Source organism: Cydia splendana, chromosome 2 (genome assembly GCF_910591565.1).
Source record: "Cydia splendana chromosome 2, ilCydSple1.2, whole genome shotgun sequence".
Lineage (NCBI taxonomy): Eukaryota > Metazoa > Arthropoda > Insecta > Lepidoptera > Tortricidae > Cydia > Cydia splendana.
The window spans coordinates 1,819,136-1,826,382 of NC_085961.1; the positions used below are offsets into that span (position 1 = coordinate 1,819,136).

Genomic DNA, 7,247 nt, shown 5'->3' on the forward strand with positions numbered 1-7,247 from the left:
CTTATCTTTGTCTTGTCTACGGTGAATATTCACAAAAAAAATTTTTTTATCGTTCTGTCGCAATGCAAGATTTATGTAGGTATCCATGCCAACTTGCAGCTCTAGCACTAACAATCACGAAGCAAAGTCTCGGTCAGACAGACATGGCGAAACTATAAGAGTTTCTAGGTGACTACGAAACCCTAAAAAAGAAAAACCCGGCAAATTGAGAGCCTCCATTTTTTCAATTCGGTTCAAAACACTTTCACGCCAAACCTAACCCTGCCTTACATAAAAGCTTTAGCAGCATTTCTACTCGAATTTCTGCAGCGCTCCCAACGGAGTTGTCTCCGTGTCTCAGCAAAATGCAGGAATATTGTAACACAACGGCTGCAGGGAATCTCGGAGGAATACGTATCAAATCAACCTTGAGGTTTTTGTAAACAATCTTGTTTTCACTCTTATAACAACTAGATTGTAATTAGCAATGTGCAAGTTGCACAACGTCTCAAAATTTCCGTAATTTCTGGAAACTCTCATGAGGAAATTTTTATGCAAGTTTCCACTTATAAAGTTCTCGTTCAAATTAGGGATTATTACTCAAAGTTTTTAACTGTTAGTTACTGTACGGCTACCATGAGCTTGTCCGGCCTAGCCAAAGTGTCAATCGCTTGCGCTACGACAACACTTTGTGTCTCTTTATCATTCTTCCAAATTAGAGTGACAGTGACAATTGCGTTTCGTTTGCTACGAAGCGTAAGCGATTGGCATGTTGGTTACGCGGCCTGACACCGACATATTCGCTAACGTCTGCGTACCAAACTTACTTTCTATACATCTTCCTCGCACTAATATGCCAATACGAGCGAGATGCATAAAAGTACGTTACGCACACGCTATCGATTATATCAGTGTTATGTTAGTGAAGAGCTCGTGGTAAGGCACTGGTACTGGTAATGTAAAGTACCTACTGGTAAGGTACTGGTAAGGTGGTTCATTTAACGTTTAGGTACGTCACTCATTGGCGTCTATTTCAAAGTGTCATAGAAAACAAAACTAACTGTAAGAAGGTTTGGCAATAAACGTGCAGAAAAAAATACCGAGATTATTTGATAGGAACTTTTTAAATTCTCTATGGCATATATTCTCGGAAACGTTCGTATTTGTCATGGTACTTCGGTCAACCTCAGTACTTTTTGTACCGAGAGTACCGAGACTGGCGTGACGTTCGTACGTTTCCGTGAAAATACGAAGAAAAATAATTATGCACTAGGGTAGACTGGGTACGGTTGTGCCAGGGTACGGTAGTGACAGTCGTTATAACATCGAAACTATACGGATCGTGGGGTAGACTTCAAGGGGAGAAAGAAGCGGCCTACAAGTTTGAATGCGTGTCCCAGTATTCCGTTAGCCAGCGCGCGACGTTAAAGTAAGCAAGAGTCCACATTGCTTTTCAACATTCAAAAGTATTTTTTTTGTTCGATTTCTTTCGATAATTGCCGGTAATTGGATACAGATAGATTATTTACATTTTTTTTCGTTATAAGTTGATCATTAATAGTCAATTACGAGTGATTACTTTTTACGTAGATTATTAGGCCCAGACATGGCAAATTATTATTTTAGAAAGTGTAGGTTGGGTACGCTTGTGACAAATTTTGTGGGTACGGTTGTAACTACCAAACTTAAGGCAAAGCAGAGATATTGTTGGCAGTCCTGCTTTTACAACAACAAACAACAATAGAAAAACATATAATAACATACACACACCGTATAAATATACATACTTATAATATATATAAGATGATTTCACTTTTGTGGATATGAACTGGAAGGAAGAATAACTTCATGCGTTGCTCTGTAAACAAAGATTTATTTTTAATACTACAAGGTTTAATGTTAACCTACACTATGTACTATTACTAAAAATACCGACCTGTAAACAAAGAAACGACATTTAAAGTTTATTCCTGCTTTAGTCACTCCTTTCTCAATAACAAATAACAATTATAACGGCGATTATTTAAAGCGGCATTGCAATCTACATAACCTCACTTCCCACCTTTGACGTATGACATGACATTGACAGGTCAAAGCAAAGTGTGGCCACATTTAAAAAGGTAAACGATATCGTTTATTTTTTTACATCTCCCCCCCTGGAAGGAGAAAATTTTTTATATAAAATTTTCGCTACTAAACTACTCCTCTTCTTCTTGTATCCTATGACATGGAATTAGTTTTGTAATATGAAAGAAGTTGGATTCTGTTTTTCTGTGTCCTGTGTCTATTTTAAATATAGAGTTTGAGATTTTTTCAATGATCACATATGGTCCAATTCTGAGTTCATCCAATTTCCTCCTGTTCAATCTATTTCCATTCTCAACATATACCATGTCACCTACACTCAATTCAAAGAGTTTTCTATCTTTGTCAAATAACTTCTTATTGTAGTTATGTGATCTTCTTGTGTTTTCTAATGCTGTTTCCCTGTCCTTGATCCAGTCACTAAGCGATTTTACCTCCTTTAGTTCCTTTGGTAATAACGTGACATCTGTACCGTTCAGAAGATAACTAGGAGAGAAACGGGTTACTGAATGGTTGGTTTCATTATAGTTCTTTACACATTCGTGAGCTACTGTTGTCCAAGCTCTTTTGTTGCCTTTCTCATTCATTCTACACCTTATTTTATTCACCAATGTCTGATTCAGTCTCTCGTTCAAACCATTGGAGAAAGGTGAGTCTACTGCTGTAAATATCAAAGGTATATTGTTGCTTCTCAAAAAATCTTTAAATTCCTTCGAATTGATTCCTGGATACTGGTCTGTAAGAATCATACCAATATCCTCTGTATCTGATATAGTTTTAATCAGCTTTATAAAATCATTTGCAATTTGGGTTTTTGAAGTAGAAATGAATGCGTATCTAGAGAAGTGGTCCACTAACAGGTGCAGGTATTTCTTTGAAGATCTTGAACCACCAAAACCTCCAATGGTGTCTATAGACATGATTTCGAATGGTTTGGTAGCTGGGCCCAGCTGTGACATAAATCCATATTTATTGTGTCCTCTCGACTTATTTTTAATGCAAACTTCACAGTCGGTGCACACTGATTTTATGTTTTGTATCAAGTTTTTAGCTGCATAAAATGGGCTAATTGTCTTCTGCATTTGTCCTATTCCAATATGACCTAGGTCAGCATGTATAGATTTCATAAGTTTTATACTAAATTCCTCTGACAAAATAATTTTCCCTCTTCTTCTACCCATTTTTAAGTATACATTGTGTCTTTCAATTAATTTTCCTCTTTTATTCTGTACTTCTGGATTTTCCTTCTGATCCCTTATAATGTCGTTGAGACTTATCAAATTTACTATCTTCAATTGTTCCTCAGTATTTTCATTAGGTTCTAATACAGGATTTCTGCTTAAGCAGTCGGCTTCTAAATTTTCCTTTCCCGGAGAATATTTTATTTTAAAGTCATACTGTGACAGGTAATAAGTTAAATCACCTAGTTCCTCATCAGTTCTAGATTTCAAATTCATGTTTTCTAGTGGTTTGTGGTCTGAATATACTGTAAATGATTTACCTATCAACCAGTATTGCCAATATCGTACTGCTTCCTTGATGGCTAAACATTCTAAATATATTGCTTTTTTCTTCTTCTGAGCTTGATTCAGTTTCTTTGAAAAATAGGCTACGGGTTTTTCTTTACCATCAGGCTGTATTTGTTTTAAAATCGCACCGACGCCTTCTAATGAAGCATCTGTATAGATTTGTATCGGCAAATTTTCATCGAATATTTCCAAAACTGGTTGAGAACATAAGAGATCCTTTATCTTTTCATATGCATTTTGGCATTCAGCGGTCCATATGAATTTCTGGTTCTTTCTTAATAAATTATGCAATGGGTCTAGTATTATTGCACTCTTCGGAATATACTCGTGGTAAAAATTTATTTTCCCTAGGAACTGTCTTATATTTTTCTGCGTTCTAGGAATAGGAAAATTCTTTATTGAGGTCAAGTTATCCTTCAATGGCTTAACTGAATTGTTTTGTATTATATGACCCAAATATTTTACTAAGTCAGATGCAAATGTGCATTTCGTAAATTTTAATCTGAAGCCCTCCGTCCTAATTGCTTCCAGCAACTTTGTTAAATGTTCAATGTGTTCGGTGAACGTTCTGGAAAATATAAGGATATCATCGATGTAATTAACTGCAAAGTCCGTAAGCTTATATTTCCTCAATATGTTGCTTAAAATTCTTTGGAAGATTGCTGGCGAGGTCTTCAATCCAAAAGGCAGGCAGGTCCATTGAAAGTGTCCATCCTGGGTTACAAACCCTGTTTTCTTTCTGTCCTCAATCCGTAAAGGAAAGGACCAAAACGCTGAGTTGATATCAAGTGTCGAGAAAAATGTACAATTCCTAGTCTTCATCATAAGGTCTTCGATCAGTGGGAAGGGCTGAGCTTGTGGTACTACTATTTTATTCAAGTCCCTAAAGTCGATACATAATCTTGATTTTTTATTCTCCTCTCTTTTAAATGCTAATGTGACCGGTGCAGCAAATGGACTATAGGATTCCTCTATTAACTTATTATCGAGTAACTTTCCAATTTGCTCTTCTATCTCTTTTTTATCTTCCATGGTACATCTATATGGCCTCTTGCTGCAATATTTGTCCACCAACAAGTCTATTCTGGCTTCATACCCATTGACAGTCCCAACATCATATGTATGCCTTGCAAACACTGAGTTATATTTATTGATCAATGTATTTATTTCAGACTGTTGCTCCTTGTTCAAATGATCTATCTTTATCTTAAAATCCTCCTCCTTTATATGCTCATTAAAATTGACATAATATTCTTTTGTTGTGTTCTTATCATTCCCAGGAACTTTTGATTGGTTATGATTTATTTCTTCATTTGAAACTTCCACTTTCTCATTATCTTTTATGTTTGTACCCAGTACCTGATGTATTTCCAAATTCTCATCTTGAGTTAATCGGAATATTTTTATAAGGTCCAAGCCAATCAGAAAATCATGCATGAAATATTGTTCATCCACAATGGATATATCAACATTCTCTTCTTTGTTAAATATTTTTATTTTTAGGTTGGTCAAACCGTCCGTTTTTTTAACACCACCAACTGTTACTAAATTTTCTTCATTCAATTCGTTTCCTCTCCCTTTTAGGCTTAAGAGCTTAGAATTTATAATGGAAACAACTGAGCCTGGGTCATAGACTGCATTTATCAGATGTTTATCATTAATTAGTATGTTGACCTTTATCAGTGGTGTTAGTATTCGTTTTTTGGAACTGATTCATTTAACTCCGCTTCTATCAATGCATTATTAACATGTTTAATGAAGTTTCTCTTCACTTTGTCATCTTCTTTTGTACGAAACCAACATGCAGTCTCAGCGTGATAGCGGGTGCCTTTGTTTAACCCTTCACAAATTTTGCATGGCTTTAGATCCTCATTCTTGAAATTTGTTCTTGAGGGTCCATACTTCTTCTTAAATATGTTGCTTTTTTTGGTAACCATATGCTCATACTTGCTTACTTCATTGAACAACTCAACTGTGTCCTTCAACGCTTCTCTATCAATCTTGTTTAATATGTACTCCGGCAAACCCATTGCGATAAGGTCCACCAATGTACCAGAATCAATTGACTTCCTCATATCGAGTAAAAGCTTTTCCTTTCTTATAGCATAATCCAACAGTGAGCCATCCTTATATTTATACAGTAATGCATATGTAACTGGGCTCCACCCTTTGTTGACAAATGATTCACAAATTTTTTTCCTCCACTCAGACCATTCTGCATTCATAGTCAGTTTTACAACCATGGAACTGTACCAATCTGCACAACTTTTATCCATAAAGAGCCTAAGAACTTCAATCTTTTTTCCATCCGATATCTGGTAACGCTCACATTCCTTTTCAAAAATGTCCATCCATTGAGCCGCATTCGAATGTTTACTAGTAAACTTCTCGATTACAAACTTATCTGCAATATTCTTCAAGCTGTGTTGTTTACTTTCCTGTGTACTTTCTATTAACTTTTCTAACAATTTTTCTAAAGTATTGGTCCCTTTTGTGCCGGCAGCAGTGGGTGCATTAGAAGCACATTGGTCCTGATTCAATTCTTCCAGGTATCTGTCCGCAAACTGCACATTGCCGTCCTCATCCATATAAATTTGCTCTAGGTCCTCGGTTAGCGAGATCCAAATTCTCCTTATCTGGTACCTTTTTGATAAACTATTCTTTACTTTACTATATGCCGCTGTTTTTATCAATTCTTTGTGATGACCAACTGACTGGAGTCCGTCCGGTAATGCATAACTCTTGTTGTCCTCGGTGGTTATTGAGGTTATACAACAGACATTTGTTTTTTCGTCACTTCCAGGTAGAATTGTGAATTCAAAACGAAGCTTCGTCATCTTTCCTTGAAATTCGTAACTAGAAATGTCGTTTTATAAGATGATTTCACTTTTGTGGATATGAACTGGAAGGAAGAATAACTTCATGCGTTGCTCTGTAAACAAAGATTTATTTTTAATACTACAAGGTTTAATGTTAACCTACACTATGTACTATTACTAACAATACCGACCTGTAAACAAAGAAACGACATTTAAAGTTTATTCCTGCTTTAGTCACTCCTTTCTCAATAACAAATAACAATTATAACGGCGATTATTTAAAGCGGCATTGCAATCTACATAACCTCACTTCCCACCTTTGACGTATGACATGACATTGACAGGTCAAAGCAAAGTGTGGCCACATTTAAAAAGGTAAACGATATCGTTTATTTTTTTACATATAGGATGTAAGGGAGAACAAATATCACCTCAGTGCTCCCACCAACCTCACCTGCTCGTGGTGCATCCTGCCGGACAACAGACGAGGCTCTGGACCGACTGATGGCGGTATAACCATTTGTAAACAAGCGTAGCAAAATCCAACAGACCAGTGTCGGGCAGCAGTGACACTGGTGCGATATGTTACGCTCTGCGATCGCCAACCCGCCTGCCCAGCGTGGCGATTATGGGCAAAGCCTCCATGGAAGCACACCAAAGACCACGGCCCCCAGTTCCCGGTTGCCCTGTCGTCCGGGACCATGGCGGCGGTCTCGGTAACGGTAGGGTAGGGGGTGCGAAGAATCGCCGGGTGACGGAAGGCCGCCACAAACAACTGACCTTGGCGACGTACAACGGACGCACGCTACGGCTGGATGAGCACCTGGCACAACTC

At 37.3% G+C, this 7,247-nt stretch overlaps 1 long non-coding RNA gene across 1 annotated transcript; it reads right to left on the reverse strand.

Moving 5' to 3' along the window:
• Positions 1-3,244: 3,244 nt before the first annotated feature.
• Positions 3,245-6,810, reverse strand: LOC134801577 (uncharacterized). Its single transcript, XR_010145699.1, has 2 exons — positions 6,604-6,810; positions 3,245-6,525 (listed from the first exon to the last, which is right to left on the reverse strand). It is a non-coding gene; the product is annotated as an uncharacterized LOC134801577 (long non-coding RNA).
• Between the last annotated feature and the right edge of the window lie 437 nt (positions 6,811-7,247).